This window comes from Pseudophryne corroboree, chromosome 5, assembly GCF_028390025.1.
Source record: "Pseudophryne corroboree isolate aPseCor3 chromosome 5, aPseCor3.hap2, whole genome shotgun sequence".
NCBI lineage: Eukaryota > Metazoa > Chordata > Amphibia > Anura > Myobatrachidae > Pseudophryne > Pseudophryne corroboree.
In genome coordinates, this window is record NC_086448.1 from 399,571,248 (window position 1) to 399,596,252 (window position 25,005).

General features: G+C 47.8%; 1 protein-coding gene across 3 annotated transcripts in view; it reads right to left on the reverse strand.

Annotated features, from left to right (window-relative positions):
* PTPN3 (protein tyrosine phosphatase non-receptor type 3) overlaps nt 1-23,558 on the reverse strand; it is a 1,027,556-nt gene extending 1,003,998 nt beyond the window's left edge. For 2 of the 3 annotated variants that reach the window (XM_063922729.1, XM_063922727.1), the window contains exon 1: nt 23,005-23,307. The gene's annotated coding sequence lies outside the window, so the exon portion shown is untranslated. Of the gene's footprint in view, nt 1-23,004; nt 23,308-23,399 lie in introns of those variants that run through there. The other variant, XM_063922728.1, reaches the window with a different exon arrangement.
* Between the last annotated feature and the right edge of the window lie 1,447 nt (nt 23,559-25,005).

Sequence of the window (25,005 nt, forward strand, 5' to 3'; positions counted from 1 at the left end):
ATCGCCAGGGCATACACATTGGCCTATTTTTTTCAATACACCAAAAGTGAGCTGCTTTCAGCTCAAAATAGCCCAGTGTGTATGGGCCTTAATGGGCCCTACAGACTCAGCGACCCTCCGCCAAGCTGCCCGACATGGCAGACGGGCGACCCAGTAGCAGAGAGGGGGGGGGGGGGAGGGAGAGACAGGTTTCTTCACTGCCCTCGTCACCCGGCTCCATACAGTGCAAGCTAATATGGACGAGATTGCATGCATATGCGACGTGGCAGAGTTCTCGTTCATACTGTTCACTTAAATCTTTCAGTATGTAGGGCCCATAAGTTTCATTTGGTAGCCTGCGCTGGAAAAAATAATAACTACAATCAGTCTGGTTCTGCAGGCAGCACCTACTATTCTACACAGGAACTGGTAGATTAGTTTTTAGAAATGTTTAGTTTGCCCCATTCTATTTTCAATATAGCGGTTTTGAAAAATGAAGGTGATTTTGACATGTACTAATAATGCTTCAAGACCAACTTGAAAATAATAAAGAATTGACCCCATAAAGTCATGTTACTTAAGAATTAAAAAGTTCTACCAAATCAATTAAAAATCTGATAAAAAAAAAAAAAAAAAAAAAAAGTGTAACTATAATAAGTTTAAAAGACTGTTACAAATGCAAAAATAAACATTTCACAAATATAACATGAATATCTCTGCCAATGTTTATTGCAGTGAGATTTTAAGGGTGGTATTCTATTAGCAGTGGTACTTTTCCGCTGCTAATAAAATCGCAGAGGGCTATCCTATTAGCCCCATTGCCAGCACTTATCGGGGATTATGATTTGGGTATCTCAGCCACCCGAATAATCCGCGCTAAGTGTCATGCCGAAGCCGTGACAACACGTGGGATTGTGGATTTATGCCCGTTCCCATGTGTTATCGCACGATCGCAAGTCCAACTTCGGACAATAAAAACCAGACTCTAATTAGGTACCGCAATAATGACCATCAGGATCATGATAACCGTCCATTTTTATCGGCTGAAACGACATCAGGGCTAACTGGATAACCCCTAATACCCCTTTCACACAGAGGTTTCTACCCAGGAATTTGCGGGGTCAACCCAGGTAATTTTCTGTGTGAAAGGGTCAACCCGGGTTGAAATTCCAGGGACTGCGACCCATGAATTTACCAGGGTCGGAGACCGAGGAATTTCGACCCGGGTTGAGCCTTTCATACAGAAGAAATACCCGTGTTGATCCGCAAATTACCAGGTAGAACTGCTTCACCCGGTAATTTGCTTCCCTGTGTGAAAGAGGGGTCAGGCTGGATCCGGCTAAGCGACCCAACATTGAAATGCTGGTTAAAAGCCGGTTATTTCAGACGTTTCTGTCTGAAAAGGGTATAGGTAACCATTACGCTTCATAGCAGAATTTTACACTCATTTTATTTTTATGAAGCTCTATGACACATCAACAAAGACAAAACTGAGTGACTGAGGATTCTGTATTTTATTTTTTAAATATATTTTACATTATTAATTTATCCTACTTTCCATTACTGTACAGAATTGTACAAAAAAAAGGCAAAAATATTTTGAGGGTGGGAGTGGGCAGGGATTATCAAAGCATGGAGAATAAAGTGGACAGAAATAAAAGCACTAACCCAGTAGTTCCCAAACTTTTTTGAATCACAACACCCTAAGTATTAGAATTGTTTTCCTAGCACCCCCTAGACCGAAAGATTGTTATAGAGAAATTCAGAAAATAGGATTTTAATACCTACCGGTAAATCCTTTTCTCTTAGTCCGTAGAGGATGCTGGGGATGCTTCAAGAACCAGGGGGTATAGACGGGATCTGCAGGAGACATGGGCACTTTAAGACTTTGAATGGGTGTGAACTGGCTCCTCCCTCTATGCCCCTCCTCCAGACTCCAGTTATAGGAACTGTGCCCAGGGAGGTGGACATTTCGAGGAAAGAATTTATTGTTAAACCACGGTGAGCGTCTTACCAGCTCATACCTCAAGCATGCCGCAGAACGTGGCATTCAATAGAACACCAGCCGACCGCATGAAAAATATGCAGCAATATGCTGACATAAAACGTAACACAACCTGTGTGCAAACACAACCAATAACAGCATAACGCATCTTACGGCATGAATAACGTCAGCAACAGGCTGACTTAAATGCAACACAACATGTGTGTAACCATAACCAATAACTGCAGATACAGTACGCACTGGGACGGGCACCCAGCATCCTCTACGCAGAGCCAGCCATAGGCATAGGCAAACAAGGCAATTGCCTAGGGCATTTGATATGCCTAGGGGCATCAGCAGCTTCTGCTGATTAAAATGATATGCGGCATGCCTATATTCTGTGTGTAGCATTTCATATGCAGATACAGCCACAGTCTCATACAGTATATAGGCATGCTGCATATCATTTTACTTAGCAGAAGCTGCTTGTGCATGCTAGCCACATAGCAATGCAAATATGATGCATTTTCATAAAAAAAGGTGCCCGACGTTAGCATTGAGGCAAGATTTATGAGGACACATCTATATCCAAGCAGATGCACAAGTCGCAGTGTTAGTGGCAGTGTGAGTGCTGTGTGCATGTGAGTGGGTTGGTTGTGCAGTAGTTTTCGGAATATGTGTAAGGAGCATTATGTGTGTCATGTAAAAATGCATTAATGTGCAACATATGTGTAAGGGGCACTGTGTGTCATTATGCGTATAAGGGCATTAATAATGTGCAGCATATGTGTAACAGGGTACTACTGTATGTGTGTCATTATGTGTATAGGGGCACTAATAATGTGCAGCAAATGTGTAGGGGGCACTATGCATGTCATTATGTGTATAAGGGCATTAATAATGTATGACATATGTGTAAGGGACATTATGTGTAAAAGGGCATTAATAAAGGTTGTCATAATGTGTAAGGCGCATTGTGTTTATAAGGACATTAATAATGTGTCTCATATGTGTAAGGGGCATTACTGTGTGGCATTATGTGTATAAATGCATTACTAATGTGTCGCACTATGTGTATAAGGTGCTCTACTATGTGGCGTTGCGTATAGAAAGGGCACTACTGTGTCGTCTAATGTGAATAAAGAGCGATAGGGTGTGGTGTAATGTGAATAAGGAGCACTATTGTGAGGAGTAACGTTTATAAGGTAAAGTGATAATACTGTGGGATGTAATATGAATTATGGACACTATCGCATGATCAAATGTGAATAAAGTTGCAGTACTATGTGGCGTAATTGGAATTGGGGTTACTATTGTGTGGCCATGTTCCTTGCCAGCAAAAACACACTCCTTTTTGGGCTGTGCGCCAAATGTGCGAACTGTTCCTATTTAAAATATCGGGGGTACAAACCCCAAAATAAGGACTGCTATGGGTGAGGGGTGATGGTGCTGGGAAAGAGGTGCAAGGTCAGAGGTGGAACCAGCGGTTGTGCTAGGGGGCACCAGCCAAAATCTTGCCTAGGGCATCATATTGGTTAGGGCCGGCTAAGCCTCTACGGACTAAGAGAAAAGGATTTACTGGTAGGTACCCAAGAACCATGGGGTTTATACCAAAGCTCTAGAACGGGCGGGAGAGTACGGACGACTCTGCAGCACCTATTTACCAAACAAGAGGTCCTCATTAGCCAGGGTATCAAACTTGTAAAACTTAGCAAAAGTGTTTGAACCCGACCAAGCAGCTGCTCGGCAAAGCTGCAATGCCAAGACCCCTCGGGTCGCCGCCCAGGATGAGCCTACCTTTCTGGTAGAATGGGCCTTCACAGATTTCGGTAACGGCAATCCAGCCGTAGAATGAGCATGCTTAATCGTATTACAGATCCAGCGTGCAATAGTCTGCTTGGAAGCAGGCGCCCCAATCTTGTTGGGAGCATACAGGATAAACAGATCCTCCGTTTTCCCGATCTGAGCCATTCTGGCAACATAAATATTCAAACTCTGACCACATTGGAGAAACTTCAATTCCGCCAAGGCGTCAGTAGCCACCGGAACCACAATAAAAGTTGGTTCATGTGAAACGATGAAACCACTTTTGCCAGAAATTGCTGATGAGTTCTCAACTCCGCTCCATCTTCATGGAAGATTAAACAGGGGCTCCTGTGAGTCAAAGCCGCTAATTCAGACACCCGCCTTACGTATGTCAAGGCCAACCGCATGACCACTTTCCAAGTGAGGAATTTCAACTCAACCTTTGAGATTGCAGGAACTGCAACCCCAAGTTAAGATCCCATGGTGCCACAGGAGGCATACAAAGGGAGGTTGGATGTGTAACACTCCTTTTACGAAAGTATGAACTTCTGGAAAGGAGGCCAATTGTTTTTGGAAGAAACCCGATAAGGCTGAAATCTGAACCTTAACCGATCCCAACTTAAGACCCGCCTCCACTCGATTTTGTAATAAAATTGGAGAAAACGACCCAACAGGAATTCTTCCATAGGAGCCTTCTTTGATTCCCCACAAGACACATACTTTCTCCAAATACGGTGGTAATGTTTTGACGTTACTCCTTTTCTGCCTGAAGAAGAGTAGGGATGACTTCACTGGGAATACCCTTTCGGGCTAGGATCCGGCGTGCAACCTCCAAGCCGTCAAATGAAGCCACGGTCATTCTTGGTACACGCACGGCCCCTGCTGTAACAGATCCTCTCATAGAGGAAGAGGCCAGGGATCTCCTATGAGTAATTCCTGAAGATTCGGATACCAGCCCTCCTTGACCAGTCTGGAACAATGAGGATCACCTGGACCTTTGTTCTTCTTATGATCTTTAGCATCTTTGGAAAGAGTGGAAGTGGGGGGAACACATAGGCCGACTGAAAAAAAACCCACTAGGGCATCCACCGCTATTGCTTGAGGGTCCCTCGATCTGGAACAATATCTCTGAAGTTTCTTATTGAGGCGAGACGCCATCATGTCTATTTGAGGAATTCCCCAATGACTTGTCACTTCTGTAAAAACCTCTTGATGAAGACTCCATTCTCCTGGATGGAGAACGTGTCTGCCGGGGAAGTCTGCTACCCAGTTATTTACACTTGGAACGAACATCGCTGACAGAGCGCGTATATGTTTTGTCGCGCAGCGGAAAATCTTTCTGGCTTCTGCCATTCCTGCTCCGTTTTTCGATTGTAGAAAACCATTATAAACGTCCCTTAACTCTAGACCGTTTAATGTGGTGACAAGTATCCTAACTTGACCCTCTTCCTTGGAAAGTGTTCCCCCTGTGTGACAGCTCCCACGACTCGGAGGCATGGATCCGTGGTCACTAGAATCCAGTCCTGGAACCCGAACCTGCGCTTAAGAAATGAGAACTGCGCCGCCACCACAGGAGCGAGATTCTGGTCTTGAAAAACAGGATTATCCCAGGTGGGAACCGGACTACTTGTCCAACTGACACTGTTGCAGGGCTGATCAGACTCTGGATCCTCAGAGCCTCTTTCCACTGGAAGAAAACAACCACTTGGTTACTTGACCTTGCCGTAATCAGGCGAGCGTCCCTATACAGAATAATAATAACTCCTTACTATCAAAGGACAACCATCATACCGCCCTCACCTTGGTGAAATTGGTAATGACAATCCGAACTTGAAAACCTCAAGTAAGCCTAATGAGAAAGAAACCGTAATTAGACCTCCTTTCTCCTTTTTAGATTGGAGATCCTTGCCATGAGAGATTCCATCTTGGATTTTAACTTCTTTAAGCAGAAATTTTGGGATTTCAGATATAGGATTGGTCTAACCGAGCCGTCCGGCCTCGGGAGCACGAAAAAGCTTGGATAATAGCCACTTTTTTTTTCTTTTTTGTGTGACCGGGACACCAGGACAATGGCCTGATCCTAACACAACTCTCGTATTGCGTCGCATACTACCTCCCCGTCCGGAGGAGAATCGGTAAAGTCGATTTGAAAAATCGGTGAGAGGAAACTCCAGTATGTCCCCCTAGGGACTCTATTCTTAAAACTCACTGGTCCATGTCCTTTCCAGGACTGGCTGAGAAGTTTTAGACGTGGTCCCACCGGTGTGGGCTCCCGCAAGATAGACCCAACGTCATGCGGTGGATCTTACCTTCCTCTACCTGCAAAGAGAAGGGAAATCCGTATCAATTCGTACAAAATAACTGCATCCTACAATAATGCGTAACCAACCGTTGTGAGGGAACATAGGGCACGATGGTAGACTTACCAGTGGAATCTGCCGAGATCAACTTAACAAGGCCAACACCAAACCAGGCTTCACCGTCATAGGGAAGAGACTCCATTTCTTCTCTGAGTCAGCATCAGCATTCCATTGGTGAACCCACAACGCCCTCCTAGCTGAGACCACCATGGAATTCGCCCGCGAACCCAAGAGTCCCATACCTCTTGTAGTCGCACGGCAGTATGCTGCAATGTTCTAGCTATGACCCAACTTAAGGAGTATCCCATCTCTCCCCAGGGTAATTATATCGGATGACAAGGTAACCGACCATTTCTGAATACAAGCACTCCCCCATGCGCATGTAATGCAAGTATAATCAAAGCATATAATTAAAATATCACTTAGCTTCCTGTATACGATCCTTTGTGACAGGGCCCCGTGCAGAAACAGGGGTTGACTCTCACTTTATTCTATCCATGGCGGGAAAAGAATAAACACTCGGACTCCTCGTGAGGATTTGAAACCATCTGGTCACGGCTGACCTAGAGCTTTTTTAACAGAGCGACCAGCACATGAGAAGGAATAAGTTTACCTCAGCATTCATTCTAAAATTTTATATGAATATACACATTTAAATACACACATATATATTATATATATATATATATATATATATACATACACACACACACACACACAACGCCGGCACTCGGTCTGCCCCTAGAGCGGACTTGCTCTGGTGCCCTCCACTAGGGTGTGACCCCCATATCCAAGCATCAACAAATGAGGCGGCACTCAGAGTCTTTTAAACAAAGCAAAGTGATTTTAGTGCATAAAGTGCAAAATCAACGTTTCGGGGTGCTAGACCCCTTCGTCTAGCACCCCGAAACGTTGATTTTGCACTTTATATATATATATATTTTTTTTTTTTTTGTGTCAGGAACAGCAGGGTCTCTAGTGACGTAAATACGTTCTTAATGTGTATGAAACATGTACTGAATGCCGATGTTGTGGATCTAATCAGACAACATCATGGTCGACATAAGAAATAGTATTCGTATCGATATCAGGGAGTAGAAACCAGGCAAAATAAAATTTTTGCGACCCCGAGGGGTCTGAGGTAAATATATTATCAATATTACGCCCTCCACAAAAATTACTACGTCTGTGTTCGAGCAACATATACAGTGCCGTTTCTAGCGGCGGGCGAGCCGTGCAACCGCACGGGCCGCGGCACTTCGTGGGTCTTTTTCTCCTCTCCTCCCTCTTCCCGAGCGCTCCTGCTCGGGGGGCGGAGTTTCGCGGAATGACGCGTTTGCGTCGTGACGTCACGACGCAAACGCGTCATTCCTCGAAACTCCGCCCCCCGAGCAGGAGCGCTCGGGAAGAGGGAGGAGAGAAGATAAGCGTGGAAGGAGGAGGCGGCCGGACCTGAAGAGCGGGAACATGTAAGTATAATCTCTCTCCCTCTTCCTTCCCCCCCACTTGACACCTGCATGCCGCACTGTGAAAAATCGGGATACCTGTCTGCCGCACTATATAAAATGGGGATACCTGTCTGCCGCAGTATATAAAATGGGGATACCTGTCTGCCGCACTATATAAAATGGGGATACCTGCCTGCCGCACTATATAAAATGGGGATACCTGTCTGCCGCACTATATAAAATGGGGATACTTGTCTGCCGCACTGTGTAAAATGGGGATACCTGTCTGCCGCACTGTGTAAAATGGGGATACCTGTCTGCCGCACTGTGTAAAATGGGGACACCTGTCTGCCGCACTGTGTAAAATGGGGACACCTGTCTGCCGCACTGTGAAAAATGGGGGCACCTGCCTGCCGTACTGTGTAAAATGGGGACACCTGCCTGCCGCACTATGTAAAATGGGGGCACCTGCCTGCCGTACTGTGTAAAATGGGGGCACCTGCCTGCCGCACTATGTAAAATGGGGGCACCTGCCTGCCGTACTGTGTAAAATGGGGGCACCTGCCTGCCGTACTGTGTAAAATGGGGACACCTGCCTGCCGCACTATGTAAAATGGGGACACCTGCCTGCCGCACTATGTAAAATGGGGATACCTGTCTGCCGCACTATGTAAAAATAAGAATTTACTTACCGATAATTCTATTTCTCGGAGTCCGTAGTGGATGCTGGGGTTCCTGAAAGGACCATGGGGAATAGCGGCTCCGCAGGAGACAGGGCACAAAAAAGTAAAGCTTTACTAGGTCAGGTGGTGTGCACTGGCTCCTCCCCCTATGACCCTCCTCCAGACTCCAGTTAGGTACTGTGCCCGGACGAGCATACACAATAAGGGAGGCATTTTGAATCCCGGGTAAGACTCATACCAGCCACACCAATCACACCGTACAACTTGTGATCTAAACCCAGTTAACAGTATGACAACAGAAAGGGCCTCTTAAAGATGGCTCCTTAACAATAACCCGAATTAGTTAACAATAACTATGTACAAGTATTGCAGATAATCCGCACTTGGGATGGGCGCCCAGCATCCACTACGGACTCCGAGAAATAGAATTATCGGTAAGTAAATTCTTATTTTCTCTATCGTCCTAAGTGGATGCTGGGGTTCCTGAAAGGACCATGGGGATTATACCAAAGCTCCCAAACGGGCGGGAGAGTGCGGATGACTCTGCAGCACCGAATGAGAGAACTCCAGGTCCTCCTTTGCCAGGGTATCAAATTTGTAAAATTTTACAAACGTGTTCTCCCCCGACCACGTAGCTGCTCGGCAGAGTTGTAATGCCGAGACCCCTCGGGCAGCCGCCCAAGATGAGCCCACCTTCCTTGTGGAGTGGACTTTTACAGTTTTAGGCTGTGGCAGGCCTGCCACAGAATGTGCAAGTTGAATTGTGTTACAAATCCAACGAGCAATCGACTGCTTAGAAGCAGGTACGCCCAACTTGTTGGGTGCATACAATATAAACAGCGAGTCAGATTTTCTGACTCCAGCCGTCCTTGCAATGTATATTTTTAAGGCTCTGACAACGTCCAACAACTTGGAGTCCTCCAAGTCGCTAGTGGCCGCAGGCACCACAATAGGTTGGTTCAGATGAAATGCTGATACCACTTTAGGGAGAAAATGCGGACGAGTCCGCAGTTCTGCCCTATCCGAATGGAAGATTAGATAAGGACTTTTATAAGATAAAGCCGCCAATTCAGATACTCTCCTGGCAGAGGCCAGGGCTAGTAACATAGTCACTTTCAATGTGAGATATTTCAAATCCACCTTTTTCAATGGTTCAAACCAATGGGATTTGAGGAAATCTAAAACTACATTTAGATCCCACGGTGCCACCGGAGGCACCACAGGAGGCTGTATATGCAGTACTCCCTTGACAAAGGTCTGGACCTCAGGGACAGAGGCCAATTCTTTTTGGAAGAATATTGACAGGGCCGAAATTTGAACCTTAATGGATCCCAATTTGAGACCCATAGATAATCCTGATTGCAGGAAATGTAGGAAACGACCCAGTTGGAATTCCTCCGTCGGAACCCTCCGATCCTCGCACCACGCTACATATTTTCGCCAAATGCGGTGATAATGTTTCACGGTGACTTCCTTCCGTGCCTTAATCAAGGTAGGAATGACTTCTTCTGGAATGCCTTTCCCTTTTAGGATCTGGCGTTCAACCGCCATGCCGTCAAACGCAGCCGCGGTAAGTCTTGAAAAAGACAGGGACCCTGCTGTAGCAGGTCCCTTCTCAGAGGTAGAGGCCACGGTTCGTCCGTGAGCATCTCTTGAAGTTCCGGATACCAAGTCCTTCTCGGCCAATCCGGAACCACTAGTATTGTTCTTACTCTTCTTTGCCGTATGATCTTCAATACCTTTGGTATGAGCGGCAGAGGAGGAAACACATACACTGACTGGTACACCCAAGGAGTTACCAGTGCGTCCACAGCTATTGCCTGTGGATCTCTTGACCTGGCGCAATATTTGTCCAGTTTCTTGTTGAGGCGAGACGCCATCATGTCTACAATTGGTCTTTCCCAACGGTCTATTAACATGTTGAAGACTTCTGGATGTAGACCCCACTCTCCCGGATGAAGATCGTGTCTGCTGAGGAAGTCTGCTTCCCAGTTGTCCACGCCCGGGATGAACACTGCTGACAGTGCTATCACGTGATTCTCCGCCCAGCGAAGAATCTTGGCAGCTTCTGCCATTGCACTCCTGCTTCTTGTGCCGCCCTGCCTGTTTACATGGGCGACCGCCGTGATGTTGTCCGACTGAATCAACACCGGCTTTCCTTGCAGGAGAAGTTCCGCCTGGCTTAGAGCATTGTAGATTGCTCTTAGTTCCAGAATGTTTATGTGAAGAGACTTTTCCAGACTCGTCCATACTCCCTGGAAGTTTCTTCCTTGTGTGACTGCTCCCCAGCCTCTCAGGCTGGCGTCCGTGGTCACCAGGATCCAATCCTGAATGCCGAATCTGCGGCCTTCTAATAGGTGAGCCTTCTGCAACCACCACAGAAGTGACACCCTTGTCTTTGGTGACAGGGTTATTCGCAGGTGCATCTGCAGATGCGACCCTGACCATTTGTCCAACAGATCCCTTTGGAATATTCTTGCATGGAATCTGCCGAATGGAATTGCTTCGTAAGAAGCCACCATTTTTCCCAGGACTCTTGTGCATTGATGTACTGACACTTTTCCTGGTTTTAGGAGGTTCCTGACCAGATCGGATAACTCCTTGGCTTTTTCCTCTGGAAGGAAAACCTTTTTCTGAACCGTGTCCAGAATCATTCCTAGGAACAGCAGACGAGTTGTCGGGATTAAATGGGATTTTGGAATATTCAGAATCCACCCGTGTTGTCTTAGCACCTCTTGAGATAGTGCTAAAGCTGTCTCCAGCTGTTCTCTGGACCTTGCCCTTATTAGGAGATCGTCCAAGTATGGGATAACTAATATGCCTTTTCTTCGAAGAAGAATCATCATCTCGGCCATTACCTTGGTAAAGACCCGAGGCGCCGTGGACAATCCGAACGGCAGCGTCTGAAACTGATAGTGACAGTTTTGAACAATGAACCTGAGGTACCCCTGGTGTGCGGGGTAAATCGGAACGTGTAGATACGCATCCTTGATGTCCAAGGATACCATAAAGTCCCCTTCTTCCAGGTTCGCTATCACTGCTCTGAGTGACTCCATCTTGAACTTGAACTTTTTTATGTAGAGGTTCAAGGACTTCAGATTTAGAATAGGCCTTACCGAGCCATCCGGCTTCGGTACCACAAATAGAGTGGAATAATACCCCTTTCCTTGTTGTAATAGGGGTACTTTGACTATCACCTGCTGAGCGTACAGCTTGTGAATGGCTTCCAACACCCTCTCCCTTTCGGAAGAGACGGTTGGTAAGGCAGACTTCAGGAAACGATGAGGAGGATCCGTCTCTAATTCCAACCTGTACCCCTGAGATATCTGCAGGATCCAGGGGTCTACCTGCGAGTGAGCCCACTGCGCGCTGTAATTTTTGAGACGGCCCCCCACTGTCCCCGAGTCCGCTTGAGAGGCCCCAGCGTCATGCTGAGGTTTTTGCAGGAGCCGGGGAGGGCTTCTGTTCCTGGGAAGGAGCTGCCTGTTGGTGTCTCTTCCCTCTTCCTCTGCCTCGTGGCAGGTACGACAAGCCCTTTGCTCTCTTATTTTTGTAGGAGCGAAAAGGCTGCGGTTGAAAGGTCGGTGCCTTTCTCTGTTGGGGAGTGACTTGAGGTAAAAAAGTGGATTTCCCGGCAGTAGCCGTGGCCACCAAGTCTGATAGACCAACTCCAAATAACTCCTCCCCTTTATACGGCAAAACCTCCATGTGACGTTTTGAATCCGCATCGCCTGTCCACTGTCGTGTCCATAAGGCTCTTCTGGCTGAAATGGACATAGCACTCACCCGAGATGCCAGTGTGCAAATATCCCTCTGTGCATCACGCATATAGATAAATGCATCCTTTATTTGTTCTAACGACAGTAAAACATTGTCCCTATCTAGGGTATCAATATTTTCAATCAGGGATTCTGACCAAACTACTCCAGCACTGCACATCCAGGCAGTTGCTATAGCTGGTCGTAGTATAACACCTGCATGTGTGTATATATTCTTTTGAATAACTTCCATCTTTCTATCTGATGGATCCTTAAGTGCGGCCGTCTCAGGAGAGGGTAACGCCACTTGTTTGGATAAGCGTGTGAGCGCCTTGTCCACCTTAGGGGGTGTTTCCCAGCGCGCCCTAACCTCTGGCGGGAAAGGGTATAATGCCAATAACTTTTTTGAAATTATCAACTTTTTATCAGGAGCAACCCACGCTTCATCACACACGTCATTTAATTCTTCTGATTCAGGAAAAACTGTTTGTAGTTTTTTCACACCATACATAATACCCTGTTTTACGGTATCTGTAGTATCAGCTAAATGTAACGTCTCCTTCATTGCCAAAATCATATAACGTGTGGCCCTACTGGAAAATACGTTTGAATTTTTACCGTCGTCACTGGAATCAGTGCCCGTGTCTGGGTCTGTGTCGACCGACTGAGGCAAAGGGCGTTTTACAGCCCCTGACGGTGTTTGAGGCGCCTGGACAGGCATTAATTGATTGTCCGGCCGCCTCATGTCCTCAACTGACTGTTTAAGGGAAGATAAACCATCACGTAATTCCACAAATAAAGGCATCCATTCTGGTGTCGACCCCCTGGGGGGTGACATCTGCATATTTGGCAATTGCTCCGCCTCCACACCAATATCGTCCTCATACATGTCGACACCACGTACCGACACACACCGCAAACTCACAGGGAATGCTCTAATGAAGACAGGACCCACTAGCCCTTTTGGGGAGACAGAGGGAGAGTCTGCCAGCACACACCACAAAGCGCTATATATACAAGGGATATCCTTATATTAAGTGCTCCCTTATAGCTGCTTTAATATATATATATATATAGCCATTAATGTGCCCCCCCTCTCTGTTTTACCCTGTTTCTGTAGTGCAGTGCAGGGGAGAGACCTGGGAGCCGTTCTGACCAGCGGAGCTGTGACAGAAAATGGCGCCGTGTGCTGAGGAGATAGGCCCCGCCCCTTTTTCGGCGGGTTCTTCTCCCGCTATTTTTCCAGTCAGGCAGGGGTTAAATATCTCCATATAGCCCCTATGGGCTATATGTGAGGTATTTTTAGCCTTGTATAAGGTTTATATTTGCCTCTCAGAGCGCCCCCCCCCAGCGCTCTGCACCCTCAGTGACTGCCCAGTGAAGTGTGCTGAGAGGAAAATGGCGCACAGCTGCAGTGCTGTGCGCTACCTTATGAAGACTGAGGAGTCTTCAGCCGCCGGTTTCCGGACCTCTTCACGCTTCAGCATCTGCAAGGGGGTCGGCGGCGCGGCTCCGGGACCGGACTCCACGGCTGGGCCTGTGTTCGATCCCTCTGGAGCTAATGGTGTCCAGTAGCCAAGCAGCAAATCCACTCTGCATGCAGGTGAGTTTACTACTTTCCCCCTAAGTCCCACGTTGCAGTGATCCTGTTGCCAGCAGGACTCACTGTAAAGAAAAAAACCTAAACTAAACTTTCTCTAAGCAGCTCTTTAGGAGAGCCACCTAGATTGCACCCTTCTCGTTCGGGCACAAAATCTAACTGGAGTCTGGAGGAGGGTCATAGGGGGAGGAGCCAGTGCACACCACCTGACCTAGTAAAGCTTTACTTTTTTGTGCCCTGTCTCCTGCGGAGCCGCTATTCCCCATGGTCCTTTCAGGAACCCCAGCATCCACTTAGGACGATAGAGAAATGGGGATACCTGTCTGCCGCACTGTGAAAAATGGGGCACCTGCCTGCCGCACTGTGAAAAATGGGGCACCTGCCTGCGTACTGGGTAAAATGGGGGCACCTGCCTGCGTACTGGGTAAAATGGGGGCACCTGCCTGCGTACTGGGTAAAATGGGGGCACCTGCCTGCGTACTGTGTAAAATGGGGGCACCTGCCTGCGTACTGTGTAAAATGGGGGCACCTGCCTGCCGTACTGTGTAAAATGGGGACACCTGCCTGCCGCGCTGTGTAAAATGGGGACGCCTGCCTGCCGCACTGTGTTTAAATTGGGACACTTGCCTGCTGTAATGTGTAAAATGGGGACTTTTTATTTTTATTTTTTTCCCCCTGTGGTGGGCGTGATGATATCAGATGAGGCCATGCCCACTTTAATGAGACCACACCCATTTTAATCAGGCCACACACCCTTGTCGGGAGCGCGCGCGCCTTCGGCGAGCGCATGCATTTTCTTTTTATAGCTATATGGGGGGAGGGGGACGCAGTTTTTGTTTGTTTTTTTTATAGCAAAGGGGGGGGGGGCGCATTTTCAAATCTCGCACTGGGAGCCAAATTGTCTAGAAACAGATATATATATATATATATATATATATATATATATATATATATATATATATATACATACATACATACACACATACACAAACACAGCTTTCTGAATGCATCACATTATCATGTCAATTTTTACCCAGTCAGATTTGTTGGTGCCGACAGGGTCACCCACACACGTCTGTGTCTCCCATATAGTTTTCTCTTTGGAAAAGCATACATCTACTGACATGTTGACTCTTATTTACATGAACCAAGCACTATCAGGAGTCGGCGCTGCCGACAGACATTCCCATAGCCGTTTGTGGCAGAGCACTCAGCCTCAGACATGCCGACTACAAGGGATAAACCCCAGTACTTTCTGTCAGGGAAACACAGAAGACGTTTATCAGCTCTTTTACACCACGCTCATATATTATGCTTTATTTTTAACCTATATTGCACTAAACAACTGTGCCCCCCCCCCCCCCCCCCCCCCGTTTTTTACTGTGATCTGTTCAGCAGTGCTTTGGCAGGGCCAGCGTCTTCGAGGAGAAAATGGCGCTGGTTAGAGCTGTGAGGGCTAAGCCATGCCCCCTTAATGGCGCGCTTCAGCCCTGCTATTTTCTATATATTTATACTGGCGGGGGTCTGTATTTAGTGCCCAGGCACTTAATATCTCTCTTGCCAGTCTCTATTTGAGGTATACATGCTGCCCAGGGCGCCTCCCCTGCGCCCTGCACCCTTGTAGAGTCGCTTGTGTGTGGGAGCAATGGCTACCACAGAGACACTAAAGTCTTCTGCCGTCACTGAAGTCTTCTGTTCTTCTTTTACTCACCCGGCTTCTTTCTTCTGGCTCTGCAAGGGGAGTGACGGCGCCGCTCCGGGAACGAGATGCTAGGCATTCCAAGTGATCAGACCCTCTAGAGCTAATGGTGTCCAGTAGCCTAAGAAGCAGAGCCTTTAAACTCACAGAAGTAGGTCCACTTCTCTCCCCTCAGCCCCACGATGCAGGGAGACTGTTGCCAGCAGTGCTCCATGAAAATAATAAACCTAACAAAGTCTTTTCCGAGAAACTCAGTAGAGCTCCTCAGTGTGTGACCAGTCTCTCTGGGCACAGAATCTAACTGGAGTCTGGAGGAGCCAGTTCACACCCATTCAAAGTCTTAAAGTGCCCATGTCTCCTGCGGATCCCGTCTATACCCCACGGTTCTTGATGCATCCCCAGGATCCTCTAGGACCCATGAGAAAAAAATATTAACATAAAATAAGTTATGTTTTTATGTCATCTTTAGGGTCAGTTATATGGTGAGGCGCAGGATTCACTTCCATTTGTCCACATGTTTTACGATTGGAAACCACAAGCACTGGCTTTGCCTGTTATATTGACCATAAATAATTTGAATTGGTCCTGGACCACCAACTAAGGGCATCCCTGCAAGTGCCCCGAAACATCCAGATTGGGAGCCACCGCAGTAACCAATCCGCTCCTAACTCATTATATCAAATACAGCCAGTACAAAATAAGATTTTACTCACCGGTAAATCTATTTCTCGTAGTCCGTAGTGGATGCTGGGGACTCCGTAAGGACCATGGGGAATAGACGGCTCCGCAGGAGACTGGGCACACTAAAAGAAAGATTTGGTACTACCTGGTGTGCACTGGCTCCTCCCTCTATGCCCCTCCTCCAGACCTCAGTTAGGATACTGTGCACGGAAGAGCTGACACAATAAGGAAGGATTTTGAATCCCGGGTAAGACTCATACCAGCCACACCAATCACACCGTATAACTCGTGATATTTAACCCAGTTAACAGTATGAAATACAACTGAGCCTCTCAACAGATGGCTCAACAATAACCCTTTAGTTAGGCAATAACTATATAGAAGTATTGCAGACAATCCGCACTTGGGATGGGCGCCCAGCATCCACTACGGACTACGAGAAATAGATTTACCGGTGAGTAAAATCTTATTTTCTCTGACGTCCTAGTGGATGCTGGGGACTCCGTAAGGACCATGGGGATTATACCAAAGCACCCAAACGGGCGGGAGAGTGCGGATGACTCTGCAGCACCGAATGAGAGAACTCAAGGTCCTCCTCAGCCAGGGTATCAAATTTGTAGAATTTAGCAAAACGTGTTTGCCCCTGACCAAGTAGCAGCTCGGCAAAGTTGTAAAGCCGAGACCCCTCGGGCAGCCGCCCAAGATGAGCCCACCTTCCTCGTGGAATGGGCTTTCACTGATTTAGGATGCGGCAATCCAGCCGCAGAATGCGCCAGCTGAATTGTGCTACAAATCCAGCGAGCAATAGTCTGCTTCGAAGCAGGAGCACCTATTTTGTTGGGTGCATACAGGATAAAAAGCGAGTCAGTTTTCCTGACTCCAGCCGTCCTGGAAACATAAATTTTCAAGGCCCTGACTACGTCCAGTAACTTGGAATCCTCCAAGTCCTTAGTAGCCGCAGGCACTACAATAGGTTGGTTCAAGTGAAAAGCTGATACCACCTTAGGGAGAAAACTGGGGACGAGTCCTCAATTCTGCCCTATTCATATGGAAAATCAGATAAGGGCTTTTACACGACAAAGCCGCCAATTCTGACACACGCCTGGCCGAAGCCAAGGCCAATAACATGACCACTTTCCACGTGAGATATTTGAGATCCACGGTTTTAAGTGGTTCAAACCAATGTGATTTTAGGAAACTCAACACCACATTGAGATCCCAAGGTGCCACAGGAGGCACAAAAGGGGGCTGAATATGAAGCACTCCCTTTACAAAAGTCTGAACTTCAGGCAGTGAAGCCAGTTCTTTCTGGAAGAAAATCGACAGAGCCGAAATCTGGACCTTAATGGAACCCAATTTTAGGCCCATAGTCACTCCTGACTGTAGGAAGTGCAGAAAACGACCCAGCTGAAATTCCTCTGTAGGGGCCTTCCTGGCCTCACACCACGCAACATATTTTCGCCAAATGCGGTGATAATGGTTTGCGGTTACTTCTTTCCTGGCTTTTATCAGCGTAGGAATGACTTCCTCCGGAATGCCCTTTTCCTGTAGGATCCGGAATTCAACCGCCATGCCGTCAAACGCAGCCGCGGGAAGTCTTGGAACAGACAGGGCCCCTGCTGTAGCAGATCCTATCTGAGCGGTAGAGGCCATGGGTCCTCTGATATCATTTCTTGAAGCTCTGGGTACCAAGCTCTTCTTGGCCAATCCGGAACCACGAGTATCGTTCTTACTCCTCGCCTTCTTATTATTCTCAGTACCTTTGGTATGAGAGGCAGAGAAGGGAACACATAAACCGACTGGTACACCCACGGTGTCACTAGAGCGTCCACAGCTATCGCCTGAGGGTCCCTTGACCTGGCGCAATATCTCTTTAGCTTTTTGTTGAGGCGGGATGCCATCATGTCCACCTGTGGCCTTTCCCAACTGTTTACCAACAGTTTGAAGACTTCTGGATGAAGTCCCCACTCTCCCGGGTGTAGGTCGTGTCTGCTGAGGAAGTCTGCTTCTCAGTTATCCACTCCCGGAATGAACACTGCTGACAGTGCTAAGACGTGATTTTCCGCCCATCGGAGAATCCTTGTGGCTTCTGCCACGCCATCCTGCTTCTTGTGCCGCCCTGTCGGTTTACATGGGCGACTGCCGTGATGTTGTCTGATTGGATCAGTACCGGCTGGTTTTGAAGCAGGGGTCTTGCCTGACTTAGGGCATTGTAAATGGCCCTCAGTTCCAGAATATTTATGTGTAGGGACGACTCCTGACTTGACCAAAGTCCTTGGAAATTTCTTCCCTGTGTGACTGCCCCCCAGCCTCGAAGGCTGGCATCCGTGGTCACCAGGACCCAGTCCTGTATGCCGAATCTGCGGCCCTCTAGAAGATGAGCACTCTGCAGCCACCACAGCAGAGACACCCTGGTCCTTGGAGACAGGGTTATTAGCCGATGCATCTGAAGATGCGATCCCGTCCAAGAGGTCCCACTGAAAAGTTCTTGCATGGAACCTGCCGAACGGAATTGCTTCGTAGGAAGCTACCAATTTTCCCAGGACTCGCGTGCAGTGATGCACCGACACCTGTTTTGGTTTCAGGAGGCCTCTGACTAGAGATGACAGCTCCTTGGCTTTCTCCTGCGGGAGAAACACTTTTTTCTGTTCTGTGTCCAGAACCATCCCCAGGAACAGTAGATGCGTCGTAGGAACCAGCTGCGACTTTGGAATATTCAGAATCCAGCCGTGCTGTTGTAGTACTTCCCGAGATAGTGCTACTCTGACAAACAACTGCTCCCTGGACCTCGCCTTTATAAGGAGATTGTCCAATTACTGGATAATTCTTTCGGCCATTACCTTGGTAAATACCCTCGGTGCCGGGGACAGACCAACGGCAACGTATGGAATTGGTAATGACAATCCTGTACCACAATTTTGAGGTACTCCTGGTGAGGAGGGTAAATAGGGACATGCAGGTAAGCATCCTTGATGTCCAGTGATACCCTGAAATTCTCCAGGCTTGCAATAATCGCCCTGAGCGATTCCATTTTGAACTTGAACCTTCGTATATAAGTGTTCAAGGATTTCAATTGTAGAATGGGTCTCACCGAACCGTCTGGTTTCGGTACCACAACATTTTTGGAATAGTAACCCCGGCCTTGTTGAAGAAGGGGTACCTTGATTTCACCTGCTGGAAGTACAGCGTGTGAATTGCCGCCAGTACTAACTCCCTATATCCGAGAGCAGCAGGCAAGGCTGATGTGAGGTAACGGCGAGGGGGGAGTCGCCTCGAACTCCAGGTTGTATCCCTGTGATACTACTTGCAGAACCCAGTGATTCACCTGTGGGCAAGCCCACTGGTCCCTGAAGTTCCCGAGACGCGCCCCCACCGCACCTGTCTGTGGAGCCCCAGCGTCATGCTGTGGACTCAGAGGAAGCGGGGGAAGATTTTTGATCCTGGGAACTGGCTGTCTGTGCAGCTTTTTCCTTCTTCCCTTGTGCAGAAAAGAAGCGCCTTTGGCCCCCTTGCTTTTCTGAAGCCGAAAGAACTGTACCCGATAATACAGTGCTTCCTTAGGGTGTGAGGAAACCTGAGGTAGAAATTTTTCTTCCCAGCTGTTGCTGTGGATACGAGGTCCCAGAGACCATCCCCAAACAATTCCTCACCCTTATAAGGCAGAATCTCCATGTGCCTTTTAAAGTCAGCATCACCTGTCCACTGCCGGGTCTCTAATACCCTCCTGGCAGAATGGACCTTGCATTAATTCTGGACGCCAGCCGGCAAATATCCCTCTGTGCATCCCTCATATATAAGACTACGTCTTTAATATGCTCTATGTGAGCACCATATTCTCCCTGTCTAGGGTATTAATATTATCTGACAGGGTATCAGACCCTGCTGCAGCAGCACTATTCATGCTGAGGCAATTGCAGGTCTCAGTATAATACCTGAGTGTGTATATACAGACTTCAGGATAGCCTCCTGCTTTTTATCAGCAGGCTCCTTCAAAGTGGCCGTATCCTAAGACGGCAGTGCCACCTGTTATGACAAACGTGTGAGCGCCTTATCCACCCTAGGGGATATCTCCCAACGTGACCTATCCTCTGGCGGGAAAGGGTACGCCAGCAGTAATTTTTTATCGGGGGAACCCACGCTTCTTCACACACTTCATTCACTCATCTGATGGGGGAACAAAACACCGGCTGCTTTTTCTCCCCAAACATAAAACCCCTTTTATGTGGTATTTGGGTTAATGTCAGAAATGCGTAACACAATTTTTATTGCCGAGATCATGCAATGGATGTTCCTAGTGGATTGTGTATATGTCTCAACCTCGTCGACACTGGAGTCAGACTCCGTGTCGACATCTGTGTCTGCCATCTGAGGTAACGGGCGTTTTTTGAGCCCCTGATGGCCTTTGAGACGCCTGGGCAGGCGCGGGCTGAGAAGCCGGCTGTCCCACAGCTGTTACGTCATCCAACCGTTTATGTAAGGAGTTGACACTGTCGGTTAATACCTTCCACCTATCCATCCACTCTGGTGTCGGCCCCACAGGGGGCGACATCACATTTATCGGCATCTGCTCCGCCTCCACATAAGTCTCCTCATCAAACATGTCGACACAGCCGTACCGACACACCGCACACACACAGGGAATGCTCTGACTGAGGACAGGACCCCACACAGCCCTTTGGGGAGACAGAGAGAGAGTATGCCAGCACACACCAGAGCGCTATATAATGTAGGGATTAACACTATCACTGAGTGAATTTTCCCCAATAGCTGCTTGTATAAACAATATTGCGCCTAAATTTAGTGCCCCCCCCTCTCTTTTTAACCCTTTGAGCCTGAAAACTACAGGGGAGAGCCTGGGGAGCTGTCTTCCAGCTGCACTGTGAAGAGAAAATGGCGCCCAGTGTGCTGAGGGAGATAGCTCCGCCCCTTTTTCGCTGACTTTTCTCCCGCTTTTTTATGGATTCTGGCAGGGGTAATTATCACATATATAGCCTCTGGGGCTATATATTGTGATTATTTTGCTAGCCAAGGTGTTTTTATTGCTGCTCAGGGCGCCCCCCCCCCCCAGCGCCCTGCACCCTCAGTGACCGGAGTGTGAAGTGTGTATGAGGAGCAATGGCGCACAGCTGCAGTGCTGTGCGCTACCTTGGTGAAGACTGATGTCTTCTGCCGCCGATTTTCCGGACCATCTTCATGCTTCTGGCTCTGTAAGGGGGACGGCGGCGCGGCTCCGGGAACGAACACCAAGGACGGGTCCTGCGGTCGATCCCTCTGGAGCTAATGGTGTCCAGTAGCCTAAGAAGCCCAAGCTAGCTGCAAGCAGGTAGGTTCGCTTCTTCTCCCCTTAGTCCCTCGTTGCAGTGAGCCTGTTGCCAGCAGGTCTCACTGTAAAATAAAAAACCTAACATATACTTTCTTTCTAGGAGCTCAGGAGAGCCCCTAGTGTGCATTCAGCTCGGCCGGGCACAGAAATCTAACTGAGGTCTGGAGGAGGGGCATAGAGGGAGGAGCCAGTGCACACCAGGTAGTACCAAATCTTTCTTTTAGTGTGCCCAGTCTCCTGCGGAGCCGTCTATTCCCCATGGTCCTTACGGAGTCCCCAGCATCCACTAGGACGTCAGAGAAATGAGAGTTGCAAGCTGATTGGATAAAGCTTAATATATTTCTACTTTTATCCCTCTCAGTGCTTTGATAATTACCCCTCTGACAAATTCAAATGATGTATGTCCCTACGTGCAAAATAGTTTATTTCCACAGCAATTTCATTAACCATGTGCTTACTAAATAGTCTTAGTCAAGATAAAGCTTGAATAGTAATTCTACAGAGGACAATTGGACTGTGTACACAGTACAATCTGGCACCCCGAATAAAATACTGGTACACACAAAAATAACATAATATGTATTAAATCACACACAACAGTAGAACTTTGAAGACACAGTTACTGGATTACTGAAATTGGATAATTCCAGTGGCAGCTCCCTTCCCCCTTTCACACACATTACACAGTAAGAAACTCCCCAGGCTCAGGGTAAATATTGATGTTAGTTGTAACATTGCAGAAAAAAAATTGTGTAGAGGAAAGCCAAGCCAGAGCCAACAGCGTACACTATGTTAGCATACCCAAACCCACCCACTTGCATTAGGTTAAAGGGCCAAGTCCATTCTGAGGAAACTAATATAAACTCGAAATGGGAACAGTCACAGATAGTTTTGTTGGAAAAGACTGAGATAGAGAAATCTAAGATCTAACAACACCGCTCATGAAATTTGTCTACATTTCCTAAGCATTTAATAAATCTTACAAGACACATAATACATTAGGTAATAGCTTTCAAAAAGTAAATGTAACTCATAGAAATATTAATTTTACTTCATGATACACTAATCTTTGTTGAAACTTCAGCAAGTATATTTAAACCCAGGAGAAAGGATAAATGAGTTGAGCTGCAATCCTGAGGGTGATCTGGCTGGAATCAATTTGTTCCTCTAGTATAGAAGGTTCTGAGACCTGACAGGCCTGCACATAGCCTACCTGTCAATTTCATTTGGGTGGCCTCGACCAATCCTGCCCTTTTATTCCCTCCCCCATGCATTATCTGAGAAAGTTATAATTCAATAAATTATCTCCTTCACTGACATATGTGCACATTGTACTGCACACTGCTGCATTACACAAGCGAATGCCTTCTTTACCATGCAATCCTAGCAAGAACATACCGTCCTGTGTGCGTAGCTAAGCTTTCATCTCTCTCCTATATAATCAGGGCATGTGTAACATTACAGTGTAGGATGGGGGATAGCCTGTTTCCTGACATTATCAGCCAGGTAGCCTGCTTCAGAGTAAACATATCGCTAATATCAAACTACAATAATCGGAAGAAAGATCGAAAGCCCCTGAAATGTGATGAGACAGTGTAAACATTGCTGGTCGGGACAGTCTGCTCTCGCTGCTTCCTTCAGAAATGAGTAACAGCTCCGGCACTCCCCACTGCAGTCATTTACCTGCACCATCCAGATCCTCCTCCGGTGCTGTCCCCCTCACACGCTGCCCAGTCCTGCCCTCCACTCCAGTAACACCCCACAGACACGGACTGCAGCAATAGTGTATCTTCTCCTCCGGGGTCCAGGGTCCAGAGATTTTCCTGACAAAGGGAGGCAGGTGGTGCTGTTCTGCGGATTCCAGGAAGCAGATCCCTAGTACTGCACTGTCCCACTCCCAGCAGCAGCAGCCTCCTCCTTGTCCTTCTTTACCTCCCCCATTCCACCTCCTGTGAGTCCACACTTTACACCAGCACTGAAGCAGAGCTCCACCTCTCACACTGCATATGTATATTTTATTACAATTGATCAGTACAACAGCAGGCAGAGCATACAAATGAATATTCAGAAAAATCTACCCTCAAAGCGTGTGATGGCTTCTGTTTTCCTTTTCTCAGCCTTCCACTGTGTGTGACATCAGCTGGTTCCTCCCCTGAGTCAGTCGCATTGCTTCCAAAAGCAAATATGTCAACTGTTTCTATATTGCACTCCTCCAGATTCATTCTCCTGCCCTAACACGCATCTGAGTTTGTGCTCTTGTCTTTGGATTTGTTGCAGAGGAAGGAGTGCCAGGAGAGGGTTCTGCTACTCTATCTGAGGCTATAGGTGACCTGTGTGCTAACTAAGTACAGCAACCATCATTACTGGGAGCTCATTATACATGAACCCATATAAACTTCAATGTATGTAATATAGCAGATATAAACTACAGTATAGAAAAATAAATCAGCCTAGTCAAACCTAAGATACCGCATCATAAGAATCTAAGTGCTGCAAGCTGTTAGAATGCATTACCTCAGTGACTATGCATTTACAGTACACATGCCTTTTTCTCTTAAGTCCTAGAAGATGCTGGGGTCCATATTAGTACCATGGGGTATAGACGGGTCCACCAGGAGCCATTGGCACTTTAAGAGTTTAATAGTGTGGGCTAACTCCTCCCACTATGCCCCTCCTACCAGACTCAGTTTAGAAAATGTGCCCGGAGGAGCCGGTCACAGCTAGGGGAGCTCTACAGAGTTCTCTTGGTAAAGAGTATTTTTCTTCCTTTTCAGATTTTTTTATTTTACAGGGAGGCTGTTGGCGACAGCCTCCCTGCAGCGTGGGACTGGGGGGGAGCAGTGTCCGCCCTGCGTGGTCTTGAGCCACTGCTCCCGCTGTCTGGACGCTGGCTCCAGAGGGGTCTGATCGCACCCCGCCGCAGGGGAACGCTCGCCCCGGCAGCCAGCCACACCCCCTCAGGAGCTGAAGAGTGGCGAGTGAGTCACTGTCCCCCCTTGCAAGCAGGGGGACAGTGTGAAGAGGGCGGCTACAGGGTCAGGAGCGCGGTCTTACCATCGCTCCTGGAAGGCTCAGCGGTACCTTGGTGCGGCGCTAGGAGGGAGCGCCCTGGGCCAGCTCCGGACCCTACACTGGTCGTTTCAGGCATGTCGGGGTCTGCGGATCCAGGTCAGCACAATCCTCCGGGCCAGTATAATCCTCATATGAGCGGGAAGACAGAGCCATTGAAGGGGGCGGAGCTTCTCCTCAGAGTGGACCCAGCAGCGTTCACCGAAATTTTTCCTGCCTGCAGTCACAGTTCACTTGATCCAGTTCCCTCCAGAGCTTTCTCCAGCAGTCTGTACAGCTTCAGGGGGCTGTAGAAGGGAGGGGAGGCTGCTTAAAGGCTGTGTCACCTATTAAGGGACACAGTCAGCGCTGGGAAGGGACTCCCTTTACCTGAAAAGCGCTGTGTGTGGGTTGGCTCCAATCTCTGTGTCTCTCTGCCATGCTTGGGGGGGGGAACTCTGTTTACATAATACCCTGTGTGTTTGTGGGATGTTTGAGTGTATAGGACAACATGTCTAGGGACACTGTTTCATATGCTGCAGAGGATTTGTCTTCCCAGGAAGACTCCATTCCATGTAATCAGGATTGCACTGTTTTAGCGCAGATCCCTGCCAGAGAGCCAGAATGGTTAGTCTC